General features: G+C 35.3%; 1 protein-coding gene across 14 annotated transcripts in view; it reads right to left on the reverse strand.

The window, feature by feature from the left end:
• Positions 1-23,678, reverse strand: part of LOC123685603 (latrophilin Cirl) — a 188,938-nt gene that overhangs the window by 103,569 nt on the left and 61,691 nt on the right. For 2 of the 14 annotated variants that reach the window (XM_045625309.1, XM_045625314.1), the window contains exon 2: positions 19,961-20,003. The exons of the other annotated variants lie outside the window; for them this stretch is intronic. The gene's annotated coding sequence lies outside the window, so the exon portion shown is untranslated. The remainder of the gene's footprint in view (positions 1-19,960; positions 20,004-23,678) is intronic. 14 annotated transcript variants of the gene reach the window in all.

Genomic DNA, 23,678 nt, shown 5'->3' on the forward strand with positions numbered 1-23,678 from the left:
GATTAGAAATAAATAAACACTTAGAACAATGTTTAGTTTCAGTTGATTAAAAAACGTTGTGAAATTTTCTGCGTAATTTTTGAACAAACCTGAAAAAAAATCTCATAGAATAGAAACAAATAAAATGACATGACAATGAATAGATATCTATGGTTTTTTATTTTTAGATATTGGAAGTATTCAGCCGAACGTTCAGACAATTTGAGATAACAAACCGCAACTGCGATTTCTATTTGAATTATAGCCTATTGGATGGTTCCAATGAAAAAAAATTCTCAAATAAACTCATCACAAAAGGGGGGCGAAAAGAACACGAAATATATCTCAGTTTCTAGTTATAAATAAACATGATACAATACGAAAACGTTCAACTCAGATTTTATTCTGAAAACATCTCTAAATATTGTTATTTGGCAATATATCAAAGCGACTTGTGGAATCATAAAGTTATAGGAATGGAAAGATCCACACAATAGGATTCTGATGCAATAAAGAAAACTTGCCGGAAAAGTTCCATTCCCCCTATCAATATGTATATCTGATTAGTTTTATATTCAAACAAAAACATCGGTGATTCTGGTTGAAAATGGAACACCGTGAAAATCAGTCAATTTCATAAATGGGCCACGGTTTGGCTGGGTTTGATGCGTCACAGTTTATAATCGATGGATTTCAACCAGAAGACTTATGACAAGGGTTGGAAATTCGTCAAGAAGATTAATATTTGATGGTTCAAAGCCCACTGTGTGGGGATGCACCAGAGATAATAATGCAGGATGCTATAAATTCCTTAGCGTATTCGAAACAATGTTTGTATCGGAGTCACATCATAAATGTTTATAATGACCTATGTTACTGGATTATTGAAATAATAAAATCCTGTTCACATCCATTATGAAACTCACTCATTAATAATTTGAAACTCAACCAAAGAAGTTTCCAATATTATTCTTCAAGTGTTTTAATAGACGATGAACTTATATTCAAGCCATCAGAGAAATCTACGAAAAGTTTTGAAACCTGAAAAATCATTGAAATATTTTCGTTCATGTAAAAGGAGACGAAAAGAGTGATACATAAACCTAGGTTGCTCATCTTGTTGGATATCTAGACAGGTAGGCAAACATATTGGCGAGAAAGCTTTATTTGGTTTATGATTTGAAACTGCTATCGATAACGTTGTCAGAGTGATAACACAAAATTGGAATTTCATAGGATAGTTTCCTCGCCTTACTAGAAGCTGATTAGGATTAAAGAAAAAATGTTGAAGACGTTTTCACTTTTCATAGCGAATTAAATGATTTAGTCAACAAAAAATTACTTTCAATGTATAATGTTCGAATTTGGAAGTTACCAGGCTCAGGAAGGACTTTTCGAGCATTTGACCAATTGGTTCAATCAAGTGTGTAAAATAAATTACTTCAAAATCATTATAACTCAAATGTTCAAACTGAAGTTGTTTCTGAGTTTGGCAGTATCTGAGACAGTCAATAAATTCTCGTTGGACCATAAAGAGAGTTTGTTGAGTGATTAATTAATTTGTAATCCTAGTTTTCAATTCCTCGATATTAAAATCTTCTTAAAAGTTTCTTGAAAATTTCCTAAGGTAAAATGTCAAAACTTTCGATGTGCTGTGTGGAGAAAAATATGCTCTTTCAAATGGCCTTGTCTAAAATTGCGCCCGACTAATTAGGAAAGAAAAAACTATAAATTTCATATCTTCATTGACCTTCACAAGTGGAGAAGAAAGTGAAAAAGTTGTTGGTTCCTTATTCATTATGGTATGTTAGAATAAAAAAAAAATACCAGTCGGGATTATAACATTACAAATATGAGTACACCGCTGATCCCGAAAATAAGAAAAGTGAAAGTATTCATACACAATGTTTTCCTATACTCTTACGAAAATAAGTGGCGAATCTAATTATCCTTTGTTGTATTGTCAATCACTTAAGGAAATAGCTACGAAAATATTAAATGGGACACTCATTGTCTTGTCTGTCTTGGCTTTAGCTCGATGTAGAAAAAATACTGAAAAGTGGAGACAATCCCCACGCTTTTGAAACTTAGAATTGAGGAAATTGAGAACCTGTGAAACAGTTAGAAATAGTCTGTTCTTGATGAATTAACCCTCACCACATTTCATTCCATTATATTTTGAAAAGTCGGTTGAATATGTCGATTGCAGGTTCATTATTGGTAGAAGAAAATACGTGGGATGAATGCACTTATGCTGATGCATAATTTGGAAAATGGTTGTGCATTTTTTTTCTGCTGAAGAAGTTAATGGACAGTTTTGGTGTTCAGATTCTGCCTATTTGTAGTTCATGTGTATTTCAACGCTTAGAACATAATAATAATAATAAATAATAAAAAAAATATATATAAAATTGGCTAACACCTGCACTTGGTAATGAATGAAGAAGATACAAAAAGAAAAAGAAGTACGATTTCCAAGTGTGTCATATCATACGATAATAATTATTATCTATCTGGTTAATGTATCAACAAAATTGCCATCAACATAACCATTGTCAAACAGAAGATTTCCACGCTATTTCATAGGAATCATAATCGAAGCAAACCAAGGAGAATGCAATAAAGTGCCTACTATTTCGTTTGTTCGCCATCTTGGGTTGAGTTAAGCGGTACTGATGAACCGGTGTATCGCTACTCTCCCTTGATGACATGCATTCTCTTTGGTTTGCTTCGATTATGCTTCCTATAAAATAGCGTGACAATCTTCTGTTTGACAATGGTTATGCTGATGACAATTTTGTTGATACATTAACCAGATAGATAATTAATATCGTATGATATTACACACTTGGAAATCGTACTTCTTTTTCTTTTTGTATTTTCTTCACTCAGGATAATATTTAGTTTCAGTAGAAAAAGGTCTGAAATATTCTGCGTTATTTTTTAAAGAACCGAAAAACTCATGAGATTTTTTCACGCATTTCCACGGAGACAAGAAAACATTACACTCAGGACAATGTTTAGTTTCAATAGAAAAATTTACGCGTTATCAAGGAAACAATAAAAATATTATTTATAAGAATAATTTGAATAAGGTTGTATATTTTATCTTCAATAAAGGCTTAAATGACCAATGTTACTGTTAAGATTCTGCCTGCTCGTGGTTCATGTGTATTCAAGCGTTAAGAACACGTCAGTTCCAGTAGCAAAAAAAACCGGTGTTTCATTTTTAAATGAACCAGAAAAACTGATGAGAATTTTCCATCAAACGCATTTCCACGGAAACAGTAAAAGCATAATTTCCTAGCATATCGACGAGGAAATGGGCAAACAGGAAATTTCCTGTAGCTTTAGCGTATTGACGTAGAGCATTTGATTATAGATGGGAAATGATAGGAAGGAACGATAATCGAAGAATTAGAAGTATTGAAAAACACTTATAACGAAAATAAGAACTCCGTATGCCGCCGAGTTTGTTATGACGCCACTGCATCAATATCCTGCTTGAAAAAGTCTTACGGAACTCACATAAGATTAAAGGAAGACTCGTTCGAGTTCCAAAGGAAAACTCAGTCCTGATATAGCTCATCTCATTTCCCGGCTTGTACGAGTGTAGTCATAAAACTGCCATGTTTAAAATCTAATCAAATTTCGGAGCGCTTTCTTTCCTTGTCAATAACGACGGTGCAGATCGAAAGGAATAGAAGATGAATCTCCCAACACACAAAAGCCGGAGAGAATAAATTCAAAAATTGTGGCGCGGACAATATTAGGATTTATGGCCTGATTTTCAGGCACGTTTGTATCCATCCTCTCAGATAATGGTTATCGTAACGAATTTGCGGGAGAATGGAGCAAAAATGAGCTTCCCCGAACGTATGCTCTTTTTTAAGGAGAACTGACGGACTCACCTTGGATTTAACACGAAGAAGACGTTTTCAGATTGATGGCGTTGTATGGAATTAGATTGACGGTGAATTTGAAACTTAGGAAGACATTCAACAAAAAACGCTGCCAATAGATGTGGCACTGTATTCCTCCTTGTCCACCGCCCCTAAAATCCAGTTCTTTCATCTTAAAAAGCTGAATTTATCTAAAAGATCAATCTAAGGATCACATTGACTACAAATTCCTTCCAGATAATGGTTATCGTAACAAATTTGAGGTAGAATGGAGCAAAAATGAGCTTCCCTGAACGTATGCTCTTTCTTAAGCAGAACTGACGGACTCACCTTGGATATTAACAAGAAGAAGACGTTTTCAGATTGATGGCGTTGTATGGAATTAGATTGACGGTGAATTTGAAACTTAGGAAGACATTCAACAAAAAACGCTGCCAATAGATGTGGCACTGTATTCCTCCTTGTCCACCGCCCCTAAAATCCAGTTCTTTCATCTTAAAAAGCTGAATTTATCTAAAAGATCAATCTAAGGATCACATTGACTACAAATTCCTTCCAGATAATGGTTATCGTAACAAATTTGAGGTAGGATGAAGCAAAAATGAGTTTCCTCGAACGTATGCTCTTTCTAAGGAGAACTGACGGACTCACCTTGGATATGGACACGAAGAAGACGTTTTCAGATTGATGGCGTTGTATGGAATTAAATTGACGTTGGATTTGAATGAAGACATTCAACAAAATCTCTGCCAATGGGTGTGTCAATATATTCCCCCTTGTCCACCGCCCCTAAAATCCAGTTCTTTCATCTTAAAAAGCTGAATTTCTCTAAAAGAGGCCCCACATTGACTACAAATCCCAAAGAATCACGTACCGCATCAAAGGAGAATTAGCTTTGGGTGAATTTGCTCGAATTTTTTATATATTTTAGAACTCGTGAAGCCCATCAAATGTCTTCCTTGTGTCATCGATCTAAAGTCAATCGTTTTGATTATATAGGGTGCCTTCGTTTTTTCGCCTAATTTCAATTATTAACTCTTTGCTATACTATCTATGTTTTACCAAAAAAAAAAGTGAAATTAAACAGCTCCTTCTGGGTGTTGCAGTTTCTTTGTCAGTTAGTATATAACTTTTCTATCCAAAAATTCAAATGGCCTTTGTGATGAAACTATTTCGAATATATAAACCAAATCGAGTATGCATCGATTGTTCAAACAGCTAATTGAATTTCACTATAGAGAAAAATGATCCCTGCACGCACAGAAAATGTACAAGGTGAGTCAAATTGTATCAAGTGCTGCAATGATTTCCAAATAATTGAGCGGTGGAATTTACTTCATTTTCAGATATTTTGTGGGAAATCAATCAATTACGATTGATTTGCACAAATTCACCGAAAGCCAATTTCCCTTTGATGCGGTTTGTGGTCCTCTCATTGAAATCAGATAATAATAACAGATGAAAAGGCTATTGCTAGGATTTGCGAACACGGACCCACAGACATACACGAAACAAAATTATTTACGATGGTCTGAAAATTTGCAATAAGAGACCAAATTTTTTCTCAAAAGAACACGTTAATAATTAATGCTGTGGTAAGTTTTGTGGTTTATGTGTATTCAAACGCTTAAAACACTTATGAAACTGTTAAACTTCAGCAGAAAAAAGTCTCAAAATTTTCCTCGTTATTTTTAAACTAACTACAAAAACAATATAAGAATCTTTCACCAAGCGCAGAATAGTTATTTATAATACAAGTGCAGAAGGCATTGATATTCTTCCACGAGTTCAAAATTCAAAAACGAGCCACGAAGTGGCGAGTTTTGGAATGAACGAGTGGTAGAATGAGCCTTCTGTACGAGTATTATACATTATTTTCTCTAATTCATTGCATTTTCATTGAAATTAATGAAATATTTCCATAAATATATTTTGGTGATTTTTGCATTGGAAAATGTTGGTTGGCAGAACTGATTTCTTTAAGGCAAATTGATGAATTGACAGATAAAGCCGCAGCGGAAAGTTCGGAGTTCCAACATAGAATAATAAAATATAACCATGAAAACTGTGCGTTTCTGATATATTCTCGCACGATTTTGTTCTACAAGATGTGGAAGAATGAACGGAATAACCACAGAATTAGAGAAAAATTATTTAAAAAACGATTGTATCTTTCTCATTGAATGAAGGCGTTAAGAATCTGTCTTGTAGTTAATATTCTGTTCTTTTTAAGTTCAAGTGTATTCAAGCATTTAGAACCACATAGGCTTTTGCATTCAAGTAGGAACAGGTTGGCATTGCTTTAAAAAATCTATTTTATTCGTAAACCGAGACATTCCAATCTACAATAAATTGATTGGGAAAACAAATAACTTTCGTGATTAGAAGTTTTTACGATTCATTGTTCACATTCTGAAATAAATAGGAACAATCCAATACACTGATCGATTTTCGTATGTGATTTCATTTAATTTCAAGGTTTTTTAAGTTGACTTATTTGAAAATAATGAACCATAATGCGTTCTTCTACCTTTATCAATATTTACATTCTTAATTAATTCAATTTAAAAATAGACGAGGAAATATGGAAGCTACTTCCACACAATTTACCACAAAAACTAATCACGAATCCATAGAGTGCACTTAGTCATCAGATGCAGCTTCTGGGAAGTTGATTTGCTATAACCATTAAGGGCATTATTATTCGTGCTAAATCTTATCAGTGGTAGAAGGCAACATTTAATGGGAATATTCCAATATATTGCATATTCTTGGGGTGGCGAGAACGTGCACACCCCGAACGTTTCTATCATTTGGGGCGAATGTACAACATATGTATCAAATTTGGGGTTTGCTTCACACCCACAACTTCGGCTCAGTTTGACATTACTTATGTATCTAGGAGACTATTATAGCAATTTTATCATCCACCAAGTCTTATTATTTCACACAGCCAGGATAACTTTGATTGATGTTGCTAGCAGCTGCCAAATTATGTTCAAATATTTGAGGAGGTGTAGGGTATATCTGGTTTCAATCGAGCATCATATACGACTTGATAGTTTTGGTGTTATTCGAGTACACAAGTTAGATAAGTGTTTCCACTTTATTTGCTCACACTCAATTTGACAGCCAGATACACAGTCATTTGAATAATTGTAAATCTATCTCTACATAACGATGAATATTTTCTCTTTCGTTCCATTTCAGAGCCTAGATATTACTCCCGTCTGAGTTTAATATATTCGTAAAAACTCTTTTGTTATTTCGGAGATGAAGATGAAACAGAACTTTTAAAAACATTTTTTTTGGTGTTAATTTTTGCAAAATAACAATGAACGTTTCGCCACACTAGTTATTTTAGGCTACTTCAACATTTCGACTGATACAGAACAAAGCTTGTAGAACAACTTATTTAGGTAATAAAATTTTAATGTTGACCGAAAAATCCATAAAAACTCAAAAGGTCCAATAAACTTCACAGGTAGGTACATAGGATGTTTGCTGCCTAGAAATTCTAGAAACTATTGGAAGATATTCAACAATATTTTGGGAATTACTGGGAGAATGGGAGATATTCTAAGAGAGTTAGGCCCGGTGCACACATCCGACTTTTGTAGTTACGACACCGTCGTCGTGTCGTACTTGCGGCCTGTGGTACAAAGAATCAAATGGGAGCATGCACACTACCCGCCGTGCAGTTGCGACGTCGTAACTGCCAGCCTACGGTCGTTTTTTGGTAGCATGTCCCTCTAGGCCGCAACTGTGCCGCAGTCGTACATGCGATCTCTCAGTACTCTATTCCAAATTGGCCTGCGCACACATACGACGTTTGTCGTGAGTTCGCACAATGGCAGAGAGGGAATTGGATATTGAGCTCTTCTTTGAAGTGAATTGATCCGGCTCCGCAACCATGACGGTGTCGTATGTAGTGTGCATTGAATAGGTACGACACCGCAACGGGTGTCGTAACTGCAAAAGTCGGATGTGTGCACCGGGCCTTAGTCTTTTACTGTAGTGTTCATACACTGTGTCCGTAAAGTATGGAACAAATTCATCTTTAGCTAAACAGATCCTTTTAAGAAATAATCCTGAAACACGTCGATTTTTGATTTTAATTTAACGTATTTCAAAATAATAATTTGATATACAGGGTGATTCACTTTCGAGTAATGACATCACCGTAATTTTTTTGAATGAAACACCCCCATTTTGTCTCAATTTTCCGATTACTCTAGCTGAGCTGATTCCAAAAATGTATCACATGTTGATTCCAATTGGTATAGGGTGGACAAAAATACAATAATTTTGTGTGTGCTCATAAAGTAACGCCTAACATTCTTTATTAATTAAATTAACAATATTATCAAAAATACTTATTGGGTAGCGGCAATTGGTTTGAATGTAACACCCTGTAGTTTGCTACATTTTTATATTAATAAAAATGAACTGTTTCGAAACATGTTTGGTACTTGTAGTCTAGCAGACAGAATATGAAAGAAATTATTTCTTATTTTTATTCATTATTATTAATCTAAAAGTGTAACAAACTACAGGGTGTTACATTCAAACCCATTGCCGCTAGACAAGAAGTATTTTTGATAAAATTGTCAATTCAACTAATAAAGAATGTTGTGCGTTACTTGCGTTACTTTATGAGCCCACACAAAACTATTGTATTTTTGTTCACCCTGTACCAATTGGAATCAACATGTGATACATTTTTGGAATCAGCTCAGCTAGAGTAAACGGAAATTGAGACAAAATGGGGGTGTTCCATTTAAAAAAATGACGGTGACGTCATTACTGTATATTAGATTGTTATTTTAAAATACGGTAAATTAAAATAAAAAATCGACGTGTTTCAGGATTATTTCTTAAAATGGTCTGTATACCTAAAAATGAATTTGTTCCATACTCTACGGATACAGTGTATATCCTCTTCTTGACTGATCTTTCTGTTTGTGCAATGTAAACCATAGAGCAAACATTGCAAATCTTGTTTCATTCAATTCGATAACGATAGTTCATCAAGTAAAGACGAAATTCATTGAATAATATATATATATATTGATATTTAATTGTTGACATGGGAAGACAGAAAATATTGAAAGATTGGTCTCTCATTATTTGTCTCTATTGACAAATATAAAAATCATGCCTGAACCGCTCGCTGGAATTTTAAGATCGAAGTTTATCCTCCAAACCCAAAATAGACATCCGGTTAAGAAAGATGCCTTTTTGATGTTGAACAGAACTGAACAAATAGAAACAGGGGATGGTGTTCTAACATCTTAAGGCGGAATCGTCTAAGATTATTATTTATCATGACATGAAAAGTAAATAGGACGTAAACAAACATGTGTCGAAGCTCGGATCTAAAGATGTCACAGACAAACCATCAGATAGGATAGCGAAATACGATAGTGATGAAGCTAAACTATATCAAATATCATTTTCACCTCGATCTAGCCAGATAAGCTGCTATACCCAGAACAAAAACTGTTCTTGGGCAGATATTTTCGGTGATTTCAACTTTGTCTAGTTGTATAGTGAGAATAAGAAAAAACTTAGAGTTTGAGGAGGTCAATGAAATGAATAATTGGCGTAGCATAGAACGTCAGACAACTAGCTCTACGAGACAATTTTGCATAAAGCATATTAGTGGTGTGGAGAAAAAATTAGACGAGTCAATTTGAAGAAATTCCCTTCAATGTGGAAATCAACGTAAACGAAACAGCATTGATTGAGAGGGAAAAAAGAAGTATTTGGAAAAAAGCATTTTGACATTGTCGAGTTGAATAGAAACACCGTTCCAAATCTAGTAACCTAACATGAGGGCGAGATTACCTCAGTGTGGAACTTCTGGAACTCTTTGTATCCATATTGATTTTTGATGGCGCCAACAAAAGGGGAGAAAAGCACTTAACTTCCTGGGTTCAGGTGCTGAATTTAATTTCTGGATTAATTCCCTGCTCAGATATGAGCGTGGAACCTACCTTATTACTGCAAAACTCAAGGTTCTGAGTCATCGTATTTTAAAATGTGTGCTCAAAACGGCGCAATTAATAGTTAAGTACCTTTATATCGATTCATAATACTAGATAGTTTTCGAAACTGGCCATAAAATTTTAATTGTTCGTCGTTGTGTCAAATGAATACTCACGTACGTATTGCAGTGTACCCTTACGTTATGTTATTAACATTTCTCGCACATCGTACGAAATTTAGAAAATAGCAATAAGGAATATCAAGTAAAACAATTTTCAAAGTGCTCTACGATATACTAGTTCTATATAATTGTTCAACATATTTAAATAAACATTGAGAATCCTTTCAATGAAGCTTTACAGAGTTATTTTAAAAAACATAAATTCAGAATTTTGCAGCAAAAATTAATATTGGAAATTTAAGTAACAGGCCAATTGAAAAGTCCCTGTCTACCATAGTAAGCTTGCGAGTGTGAGACATATCCTTTATTGGTCCATATTTGTTTGAATTGTTCAAGTGGAAAAATATCGAACAGTTGTGATTCCTTTAATTGATACAATTTTTTGTTTCCTTAACAGTTTTACGCTTCAGGTCTCAACATTGATTGAATTCAGTTGACCAGTTGGTTTTAGTTTGAACAGACAAATTGGACATTTTCTTCACACAAGAAAATATCGTATCTATAGTAACAGGCCAATTAAAAAGTCCCCGGTCTACAATAGTACAACACATTTTTTTGGCAGAATTCGCTTTTATTTTTCAACATAGTTGCCTTCGAGGGCGATACAGCGATTATAGCGATCTTCCAACTTTTCGACACCATTTTTGTAGTACGATTTGTCTTTCGCTTCAAAATAGGCCTCAGTTTCGGCGATTACTTCTTCATTGGCGCTAAATGTCTTTCCAGCGAGCATTCTTTCGGGGTCTGAGAACAGGAAAAAGTCGCTGGGGGCCAGATCTGGCGAATACGGTGGATGCAGAAGCAATTCGAAGTCCAATTCATGCAATTTTGCCATTGTTTTCAATGATTTGCAACACGGGGCATTGCCTTGATGAAACAGCACCTTTTTTTTCTTTAAATGGGGCCGTTTCTTGAAGATGTCATTCTTTAAACGATCCAATAACGCTATATAATAATCGCTGTTGATGGTCTGGCCCTTCTGGAGGTCATTCAATGGATATTATACCTTACCCAGAATACTGATGCCATAGCCATACAAGCTGACTGTTGTGTTTCTCCTCGCTTTGGATTCGGTTCATCGTGTGCAGTCTAGTCAGCTGACTGTCGATTGGACTCCAGAGTGAAATGTTGGAGCCATGTTTAATCCATTGTAACATATCGACGCAAAAATTCAGGTTTATTGTACTTAAACAGCTTCAAACACTGCTCAGAATCATTAACACGTTGTTGCTTTTGATCGATTGTTAGCTCGCGCGGCACCCATTTTGCACCCAGCTTTCTTATGTACAAATATTCGTGAATGATATGATGTACACGTTGAGATGATATCTTTACAATGTCTGCTATCGGACTGCTGTCAAATTTTGACACGTATCGTTTGGAAGTTGGTAAAAATAATATGGATTTAATTTTAGCACCGCCATCTGTGCATCAGACCTAATTTTCTAATTTTTCTTTGTTCATTCATTCATTTTATTCTGAATTTGAGTTTTGGAATAGATAAAAGTGTGATAGAATGGAGTAGGAATACTGTTAGTCAATATTTGCAGCATGAATTGAAGCGGCATTTTAATTCAATGAGGAAAAAAATTGACTTCAAGTGGTTCATCTGCACCGGAGTTGGACCTTGTGATGTATTGCATTTCAACATGTTATAAGCGATTTATTTCGCATTCCACTTGTCTGAGATTTACGTTTTAGACAATTTATCGTGTAGCCTGAAATGAGTGAAACTAAATGAATACGGCGTTCTCGATAATTTATTCAAGGTATAATCGTTAGTTTCCTTCAAGGATAATCCACCAATTCGTCGCATATGCATTGATAATTTTCAGTAGCGGTTAAGAGTGCATGTTTTTGTGGAGTCCAGGATTAGCATACCTGAACGCATTTCTCAAATAAATCTCATTTCTCATTATGCCGACAATCAGTTCGTGCTATCCGTACTTGCAATGCAAAATGAGATATATTTAGCCATTTGCAGGACGATATCTGAGGAATTTTCGAATGCGGCTGCTGCTGCTTGGCGTGCTCTATATCTTGATCCCAGGATTTTTGTGTCATCTTTTTTTTTTTGATTAAGGATGTAACATAGCTTATCTATGCCAATGCAATCCCGGTGCTCATCAACTTACCTAATAAATCATGAATTACTAGTAGGATTGATTCCGTTTTTTGTGTGAATATAATTTCAAACAATAGTCAATAGGATACCACCAATTGAGCTTTTATACAGGGTGATTAACCACAATGGCCCATTCGGAGTTTATGAAAAACTGATCACAATTTCATGCTGAAATTGCATGATTTTTCATTTAAATTTACCGTATTTTAAAATAATAATCTATTATACAGGGTGAATTACTTTCTAGTAATGACGTCACCGTCATTTTTTTTGAATGGAACACCCCTATTTTGTCTCAATTTTCCGATTATTCTAGCTGAGCTGATTCCAAAAATGTATCACATGTTGATTCCAATTGGTACAGGGTGGACAAAAAGACAATAGTTTTGTGTGTGCTTATAAAGTAACGCGTAACATTCTTTATTAGTTAAATTAACAATATTATCAAAAATACTCATTGTCTAGCGGCAATTGGTTTGAATTTAACACCCTGTAGTTTGTTACATTTTTAGTAAAAATGAGCTGTTTCCGAACATGTTGGGTACTTGAGGTCTAGCAGACAGAATATGAAACAAATTATTTCTTATCAATTCAAAAAAAACATAGTCGTCTAGTTTTTTGTGAAATGTCATTATTTGTTTATTGCCGCTAGACAATAAGTATTTTGATAATATTGTTAATTTAACTGATAAAGAATGTTATGCGTTACTTTATGAGCACACACTGAACTATTGTATTTTTGTCCACCCTGTACCAATTGGAATCAACATGTGATACATTTTTGGAACCAGCTCAGCTAGAGTAATCGGAAAATTGAGACAAAATGGAGGTGTATATTAGATTATTATTTTGAAATACGGTAAATTGAAATAAAAAAATCGACGTGTTTCAGGATTATTTCTTAAAATGGTCTGTTTAGCTAAAAATGAATATGTTCCATACTTTACGGACACAGTGTATGTATATTCATTGCTGATTTTCATTTGGAAAACTAAAAAGCCGAAAAGTCATATATCTGAAACAATCCCTCACGTGCAATCTGGTCAAGTGCTAGATATATCTACCTGAGCTTTATCTTCGTGGTTGTTGAGTATAGTAGTGAAAGTTTGGCGACCTTCAGGCCGAGAGAACCGGTCCTCATAGCGTTATTTTGCCTGAGTTTGGTGATAGGTTTAGCGCGACAAACCGTTTGTTATATACCTACATTTTTTGTTTCATCCCAGACGTCTGTAATTAGAGTGCTATTAATTTGCCCAAGCACCGAGACTATTTATTTCGATCAGAACATGTAATAATGCACCGACTGTGTCACGATTGAGGAGGAAGGGAGACCAATAATGATTATCGAAAAATTCCCGACATCGCATCAGGAATATTCACGCTACAACCGAGTAAAAAGATGGGGAAAGCACTGGCGTGAAAACTATGTGGTCTTCAAGGGTGCATGAATGCGCCCTACGCCTCTGATTCACAAAAGTACTTTCCTCAATTCTTTTGATATTCTGCTTGAATTTTCTATGCCTCTGATGATGCTATCAAAATGAAATTTTGCGCGAATCTAGGGATTCATCAAGCCGAATAGCTTGACATTTTAACCAACTACTTGACTTGAAAATCAAGCTCGTGAAAAATTACATACTTGAGCTTGACTTGACTTGATTTTAGATATTTATTGCTTGACTTGATATCAAGCTACTTGATATTACTTGAGCTTGATATGCACGCGTTGCACGGCATATATTTCTGCAAACTTGTGCGCGCTTAGACTAAATAAGGGGATTCCTAGAGCGCAAAGAGACTAAAGCATTCGCCAATATGACTTTCTCAGTAGTTTTCTCACATTTCTATGAAATATATTGGTAGATTTTGGTAGTTCCAGAAATATCTTTCAAAACTTAGCCAAAATGGCAAAGGATTTTTTATTAACGCCAGCATCTTCAGCTCCTGTTGAAAAACAATTTTCCAGAGCTGCTCTTACTGTTACAAAAAACCGCAATAGGTTAGGCGGCCAATCTATAAGATGCCTCATGTGTCTTAGATCCTGGATGGAAAATTATGAAATTATACAAAGCCTGGAGGTTTCTCAATATTAAGAAACTCTATTTTTTCATTGTTTTCTGTTTTGTTATGATTTGATTTATGTTTGATATTTTCGGTTCTTTTATACAATAAGTTTGATAAATAAAAGTGTTTTCTGCAAGGTTCCTTCTCATTTCATCATTTTTTTAGTGATGTGACATTACACAATAAAACTTCTAAAAATCAAGTAGCAAGTCAAGCTCAAGCCAAGTAGCTTGAAAATCAAGCCAAGCCGTGAATTCCTACGACAATCTTGAAATTGTTATTTTATGTAACGCATAACAAATTTCAAATCGGTCGGATCTGTCATCATTGAACTATTAGATTACTACACGAAATTTTGTATGGATCTTGAAATTATTGTTTCATACAGTGCGAGTCTTTGTCGTTGATAAATATTTCAACAGTAGATTCTTGAGGTCAAAAGGAACATTCTCTTTCCCGATTCGGGCTAGATTAAGATATTCAGCCAGTCTAAATTTTCATGATAAGCTTTGCCACAGCTGAAAACCTGTACAGTTAAGATTTTCCAAGCATAACATCTATCATTTTACCTTGGAATGAGCTAATATATTAGAAAAACCAGGGAAAACCTACTTTTTCCATTACATTTGGCGAATGAAGTAGTATACAATAAGTGAGTTAGTCCAATTCCGTGAGCAATAAATATTAAATATGCTTCTCATGATTTCTATTTCATTTTTGATAAAATAACGAAGTTGACAAGCTCAGAACATCTCCGCCTATTACTATAATAACGAAAAATTCCATTCAGAGTAACAAGATGAATTTAAATGTAACCTAAAGCAATGCTTGGAAAGTCGTGTGGAAATTTGCTTGAACAGATGAGGATTTGAATTGAAGGAGTTGAGGCGAGTTTATACAAATAACTCCATCTTCAAACTAAGTCGGCTAGTTACATTATCTATCATTCCAAATAAGAAATCCTGTATTTCGATTCCTAATTTTTAGACCTGACATCAAATATTTATTTCTGCTGGTCTTTTTAACAGGATTGCATTCAGCCAAAGTAACTATATTTTTGAATTTCACACATAAAAAGAAATCGGGGTTCCTTGAAGATTTTTTCTCTAAACCTTATGGTTCTCGAAATGCTTCAAGTGAGAAGACTCAAATTGTATATACACGCAAAATTAGTGATTCACGGCTTGACTTGATTTTCAAGCTACATAGCTCGAGCTTGACTTGATTTCAAGTCAAGCTGTGTAGTGTCACATCAATAAAAAAATGATGAATTGAGAAGGAACCTTGCCAAAAACACTTTTATATATCAAATTTATTGTATAAAAGAACCGAAAATATCAACTTTTTCGAAAAAGGAACATAAATTAAACCACTATAAATCATAACAAAATAAAAAATAATAAAAAACAAAGTTTCTTAATATTGAGAAACCTCCAGGCTTTGTTTGATTTCATAATTTTCCAACCAGGATCTAAGACACATGAGGCATCTTATAGATTTGTCTCCTTACCTATTGCGGGTTTTTGTAACTGTAAGAGCCACTCTGGAAAATTGTCTTTCAACAGGAACTGAAGATGCTGGCGTTAATTAAAAATTCTTGACCATTTTGGCGAAGTTTGGAAAGATATTTCTGAAACTACAAAAATATTTCATAGAAATGTGAGAAAACTACTAAGAAAGACACACTGGCGAATGCTTCAGTCTCTCGGCGCTCTAGGAATCCCCTTATTTAGCCTAAGCGCGCACAAGATTGCAGAAATATATGTCGTGCAACGCGTGCATATCAAGCTCAAGTAATATCAAGTAGCTTGATATCAAGTCAATCAAATATTATGTATTTTTTTGTCATTATTTTTGTTGAATTTTCCATGGTTCCGGTTGAAAGGTCAATATGAAAGTTTGTTTGAAATCGTCATTCTACATCTGAATACGAGTTTATATTACGATAGATTCCGTGATTTTGAAATTGACAGGAAAATAAAATTCGGAAACTGTACCTATTCAAGATCCGAATCTAATCATAACATTTTGAGTTTGAGGACTTTTTGTTTGAAAATTATCGTGTATACGGACGGACAGGATTGAATTTGAGGCGTCAGTGAGTCGAACCTTATCGTTTGAGTCCACAAAATTCCAGACATTGTGACAAAACGATCTGTGCGGTAAAACAGCGTTCAAAAATTAACTTTCAAATTGGTTATTGAACCAGGTTATCAATATGGAAACAGAAACACCACGAAACCGACGCCTTTACATGACTAATCCACGTCCTAGGCCAGTAAAGCGCCAACCCGAAATGGCCTTTGTTAAGCCCTGGGGAAGTAGCAGCGTAATGGATACACCGTATATTCTCCAATTTAAATTATAATTGTGTGCAAATGCGAACTTTGCCGTTTATTTCAAATTACGGATAATATTTCCTGACAAATACTCCGTTTAGCTTCATTCAAACTTTCGGGCGTTTGTACAGTTGGCACCTCTGCCGGTTTGTCTTTTTTGGGTTCAGGCTGTGTCAGCCACAATTCAATACTGGATGGAGCTGAATGGATTGCGGCAGTTATCATTATCATGGACGAACAGTAGAAAATATGGGGAATTGATTGGGTATTAGCCGGGTGTATACCGTATACCACTATAATAGATTTTGTTGTCGAATCAGAGATGCCATGGAATGCGTTCAGTTAATTGCTCGTGAACAAGGCAATGCAAATCTGTTTAATTGATTTTGAATAAGCCTTTGAACAAGTGGATCGGATTCAATTACGGGATTCCAAAGAATTCTCTCTATTTCTGTATCGTAATAAGTTCATTATAAAGGGTGATTTTTTTAGAGCTATAGAACTTCAAATTGCAATAAAACAACGATGGATTATTCGATTGACATGAATTTCATTTATCCGCAAGATAATCTTGTGGCATTACATTTTAAATATGATTTCTGGCATATGACCGCCACGGCTGGCTCGGATGTAGTTCAATCTGGACGTCCAATTTCCGATGACTTTTTCCAACATTTGTGGCCGTATATCGGCAATAACACGGCGAATGTTGTCTTCCAAATGGTCAAGGGTTTGTGGCTTATCCGCATAGACCAATGACTCTACATAGCCCCACAGAAAGTAGTCTAGCGGTGTTGAATCATAAGATCTTGGAGGCCAATTCACTGGTCCAAAACGTGAAATTAGGCGGTCACCAAACGTGTCTTTCAATAAATCGATTGTGGCACGAGTTGTGTGACATGTTGCGCCGTCTTGTTGGAACCACAGCTCCTGGACATCATGGTTGTTCAATTCAGGAATGAAAAACTTAGTAATCATGGCTCTATACCGATCACCATTGACTGTAACGTTCTGGCCATCATCGTTTTTGTACGGACCAATGATTCCACCAGTCCATAAAGCGCACCAAACAGTCAGTTTTTCTGAATGTAACGGTGTTTCGACATACACTTGAGGATTAGCTTCACTCCAAATGCGGCAGTTTTGTTTGTTGACGTAGCCATTCAACCAGAAGTGCGCCTCATCGCTAATGGACGTAGTGCGCGATACGTATTCCGCACAGAACCATTATTTTCGAAATAAAATTGCACTATTTGCAAGCGTTGTTCAGGCGTGAGTCTATTCATGATGAATTGCCAAACCAAACTGAGAATAAATCACTTGACAGCTGTTAAATCGGTCGCCACCTTGAAGAGTAATGCCAACTTATATACCTCGAAACACCCGTTATAATGATTCTACTATGTTGATGAAAAGCTCTACCTTCGTAAAGCCAATGAAATCCTAAAACTTTTAACCGACAAATCTCAAATTGAATTTCCAATTGTACCAAAGTCTAATTCCATTTAAACTCGATTACATTTCATAAATCATCGAATTTAATCCATATGATAATCCTACTCATTCCATTGAATGCCAAATATTAATTTTGGGCCAATAAAACTGATATATGAATGCTGGAAACCCGAAATATCTAATTGAAACTTAGCGACTTACTAGCGAAGATGTTGAAATTCAACTTCTGTTAATTGGGTTAATCTAGGGTTACTTTGCAGTGATTCAATTGCCAGCTAAACGGCCAGCCTCTAAACTCTCTAAAATCATTTCTGGCTAATTTATTCAATCGAATTAATTGTCGACTTGTTTTGCTGATATTCTTTCTAATATTCTGATGTCTTCCTGTTCTCCAATGGCTTCATTGGACTTAGTTCATTATGCTTTAATATGCATAATATTATTATTCATTTCCTTCGCTCAATGGCCACAACAATGACTAATAAAGTCTAAGATTAAAATAAACTAAAATATTCGTAGGGATTTTTTTTAGTTTTGATGATTTTATAATAACAAACAAATTGAAAAGTGTCTGGTCTACCATAGTAAAACACATTCGTCTCAGTTAAGTTTTTAGTGGTGTTTCCGAATATTAAAACAGATTTTCAAAATTCCGATGTACAGGGGGTTGTTTCGAGGATTCACATGATTCATAATTTTTGGTAACCCGGACCCGGATTTTCAAGGTTGTTATTGCATGATACGTTTGGGCTCTCAATTAGGAACATATTTGCCAAATATGGAGAAAATATACCGGGTGGTTCGTTTGATATGGCCTCAGAAAGAAACGGGCAAAATTCATAAAACACCCTGTATCTCGGCTACGAAGACAGTAAGACCCAATAAATGGGGTATCTTCAGAACCGCCTTGGTGCCACCTATGCACCTGTGAAGTATCTCCGTTTCCCAATGAAACACCGTGTATCACCTTCAATACTTATGGTTGTTTTTATTACCTCTGTTGGTTCTGAGAATTGGCAGGGTTGTTTCTTCAACATTTAGACTCGATTCGATCTGTAGCCATTCGTAGGTTTAATTGAAGAAGATGTTTTCTGCTCGAATTCTTCTTTTACTCCTACCAGTTTTATTATTATATTGGTGTCTTTCAAGTAGTCAAATTTTTAATTTCCTTCTGGAATATCTTTCAAATCGTTCAGGAAGATGAGAACTAGAATAGGATTGGTACCCCTAATAGAGTCAATCGCCATCCCAAGAAGTTCCCAAAAGAGGATGCAGGATAAAATTTCGAGGACCCAGGCTAAAGTCTGTCATCGATTGCCTCTGCATATGGCAACTTCGATGAAAGAATGGAACGCTTGGTCTGAGCTATTCGGCAGAGATGTCTAAGGAATCTTCATGTTTCGCACAGTATCACTGAGTGAATTGTAATTCGATTTCGAGTCAATTGAGGCATTCAATGGAAACTCGAGGCTTATACAATCAACTGAAAGCTCCTTTACAGCCTTTGCTTCAAAACCTAACCTCATCAGAGGCCCCCTTCCGATATCCTCACTGAAGGTTAAGCTTCATTCCAACAGAATAATCAAACTGAATCAGAAATGATACTCGACCAAATTTAAAATCAATTCGCCAGTAGACCAGGCAAATGGAAAACATAATAAATGGAAATTGGATAGTAGATCTGAATTTGAACAGCCACACGAAAGTCTTTTCTAGGGCTCTTCATAAGATACTCTCAGTCGAAAGTTTTAATTGATAATTGATCGAAAAATCTCGCCAGCTTTTCTTTTATCTGAATATTTGAATTCATTTGACGATTACATCAATAGGTAGAAGCAATTCACATTATAGTTCTCTTTATAAAATCTTTTTCACTTTGACGAATGATTGTGGGAGTAAAGCAAAAAAAACTACTTGTTTTTACCTTGAGGAGAGTGCTCTGGCAGATCAATAGACTCGGAACTCACCTGTAACAAAAGAATATCATAAATAAACAAAACGAATGATGGTTTCAATGGAATCATAAGAAAAAACAAATCTGTAGCTTTGAGTTTTTTCGATACTCTTTAGTCTTTACTTTTTGTATGGAATATACAGTATTTCCAGATAGGTTCGAGGAATAAGGTGAGAATACATATTGGGAAATGGCGCATTCTATTCGGAAAAGGAAAAAAACCTTCCATATTGAGTGTGAAAATCTCAGGGGACACTTTTGAGAAAAATAGTGGGATTATATAAAATACGCTTCGTATCGAGGATTTGCATCTAGAATTGTGTCTGTGGTTGGATCTTTCGCAAACAATAAATCTGAAGAAATCCCCCTATTCGGAAACCCTGATGTTAAGTCGCAAATGTCGGATTTCTAGGTAAAAAAAAAAGTTAATGCTTATACTCTGACATAGTATTATTTCGAAATTTTCTGAACGGAAGATACGACCTCCTCTGTTATTCGAGACAGAAACCCACCTCTTTGGAGGCTTTAAATATCACTTACGTACCAGAAGCATACGAATTATGGCGTAGAGGTGCAAGGACAGGTGGTTCTCATATTGCCGGTTCCCCTGAGGAAAGAATAACAAAGCACTACCTACTTCAGGTTTGGTCTATGACGTAGATAGCGATAGACAGGAATAAATCAATTCCTTTATCTGAACGATAGTCCAGCAAGTCCAGGGGGATAAATTAAACTTTTACCTCATTGATCGACCACCATGTACTCATGCTACGTGAAATAAATTACGGCTTTCATAATTTTCCACAACATAAAAGACAGTAATATTTCTTCATCGTGAATCAACATCCGAGTATATGATATACAAGCAATTATCGAGGAATAATGCACACAAAAATGAACATATATAGTCAGTTGAGTATAAGGAAAACCTCATTTGAATTTTCAGTTACTAAATAAAATGGAAATAATTTTAAAGTGGAAAAACCTAATTTTTTTAAAATATTCTATTCATGCAATTTAGTTTTCCATCCAATCTATTACTATTGTTGTATCGATCAACATATTATAAATTCATGAAAATTTACCATTGTAAAGTTTGCAGAAAATTGTTTATTTTTTAATTGAAACTCGGTGGATCAAAGCACTATAACCATTGATTATTATTGTATTGTTACTCAGCTTCCAATCAATTGGATTCTACTGGTTTATTGTTTTCGATGACTAACCCCTCACTGAAATTATTTTCACATTATGTCGTATGTTCTGAAATGTATAAAATCCGAAAATCGAATAAAAAATTCCTTCCGTTTTCCGTTTGTTGTAACAGGCCAATTGAAAAGTCTCCGGTCTGCCATAATAAAAACGATTTTTTTGGCAAAATTCGATTTTATTATTCAACATAGCCAAAGAGCGATCTTTGAACTTTTGGATACCATTTTTGTGGTACGATTTTTCTTTCGCTCCAAAATAGGCCTCAGTTTCGGCGATAAATTCTTCATTGGTGCTAAATTTCTTTCCAGCGAGCATTCATTTGAAGTCTGAGAACAGGAAAAAGTCGCTGGGGGTCAGATCTGGCGAATACGGTGGATACAGAAGCAATTCGAAGCCCAATTCGTGCAATTTTGTTATTGTTTTCATTGATTTGTGACACGGCGTATTGTCTTGATGAAACAGCTCCTTTTTTTAAGAATTTTATCCTTTAAACGATACAATAATGCTATATAATAAGCGCTTTTGGAGGTAATCAATGCATATTATACCTTGCGCATCCCAAAACAATGATGCCATAACCTTGCCAGCTGACCGTTTTGTTTTTTCTCGCTTTGAATTCGGTTCTTCGTGGGCTGTCCACTCAGCTTACTGTCGATTGGACTCCGGAGTGAAACTATGGAGCCATGTTTCATCCATTGTCACATATCGACGCAAAAATTCAGGTTTATTGCACTTAAACAGCTTCAAACACTACACAGAATCATTAACACGTTGACGCGTTTGATCGATTGTGAGCTCGCGCGGCACACATTTTGCACACAGCTTTCTCATGTACAAAATTCGTGAATGATATGATGTACACGTTCAGATGATATCTTCACAATGTCTGCTATCTCGATCAACTTCACTATAAGGTCATTCAAAATCATTTTGTGAACTTTTTTGATTTTTTCTTCGGTGACTCCCTCTTATGGGCGTCCACTGCGTTCGCCGTCTTCGGTGCTCATTTCACCACGTTTAAACTTAGCATGGTTGATTTTTCTGGTGCAGACCCCGAAAACTATTCATCAAGCCAAGATTTTGCTTCAATTGTATTTTTTTCCTTCAAAAATCAATATTTTATCAGCACATGACTTTTTTTTTTCATCATCTTTCAAATAGCAAAAGTAGCTACACTCACAACGCAATATCTCACAAATTAATGGTCGTACTGCTGTCCAATTTGACACGTATCGTTTGAAGGTTGGAACTAACTAAAAATCATCAGAACCAGACCAGGGACTTTTCAATTGGCCTAATATAAAATCCGAAAATCGAATATAATAGTTATTTATAATACAAGTGCAGAAGGCATTGATATTCTTCCACGAGTTCAAAGTTCAAAAACGAGCCACGAAGTGGCGAGTTTTGGAATGAACGAGTGGTAGAATGAGCCTCCTGTACGAGTATTATACATTATTTTCTCTAATTCATTGCATTTTTATTGAAATTAATGAAATATTTCCATAAATATCATTAAGTGATTTTTGCATTGAAAAATGTTGGTTGGCAGAACTGATTTCTTTAAGGCAAATTTATGAATTGACAGATAAAGCCGTGGCGGAAAGTTCGGAGTACCAACATAGAATAATAAAATATAACCATGAAAACTGTGCGTTTCTGATATATTCTCGCACGATTTTGTTCTACAAGATGTGGAAGAATGAATGGAATAACCACAGAATTAGAGAAAATTCCTTCCGTTTGCGTCCTTGTCGTCAATGGGTATATGTGATCTTTCAGAGCGCATGGAGGAACGAGCGCTCATAAGCTCCTGACTCCAGACCAGAGCTCTCCTAATCTTTAGGTTTGTGATTGGGAATTCCTAATCCTGACGATATCTCGTCGATAAAGTAAAAATAAATGACAAGTTTGGTGAGCTGGTATGAAAAGTGAGCACAATGCATTCAGTGGAGTGATAATTCCACTTTGAGCATTTTTTTTTGTAAACAGAGTGAAAAACAATGCTTCGCAGCCCCAGTATGGAAGAGCTGCAGAATCTTTCAGAAAAATCCGAGATTTTCTCTCGAAGAAGAATGAGAATGGAAACGAACTCTGCTTATTATGTTCCTTAACAATTCTATTCCAATTATCTCGGCAGTTTATTTCTGAAGTTTCATTCATCCAAAGGTAAGTAAAGTGAATGTAGAGCGAAAATAAAAGCGAGAAATTTTATAGAACAGGGGAATTATACGTCTATGGTTCCAAACGAGATAAAGCAGGAATCTGAATAATCGTCTTTGGCCAGAGCATAGTCCAAAAGCTTCAGGAAATATGACGAACGACATTTCCCTTACCTCAATTTCATTGGCTTCATCCTGTTTGAATGGACGCATTAAATCATACGAAAAGGGAATTCATCTTATTAAGGGCTTTATATTCGTCTCGTAAGAACTGATATAACTAACATAAGGGGCCATCTTTTGATCTCAACATT

Source organism: Harmonia axyridis, chromosome X, assembly GCF_914767665.1.
Source record: "Harmonia axyridis chromosome X, icHarAxyr1.1, whole genome shotgun sequence".
NCBI lineage: Eukaryota > Metazoa > Arthropoda > Insecta > Coleoptera > Coccinellidae > Harmonia > Harmonia axyridis.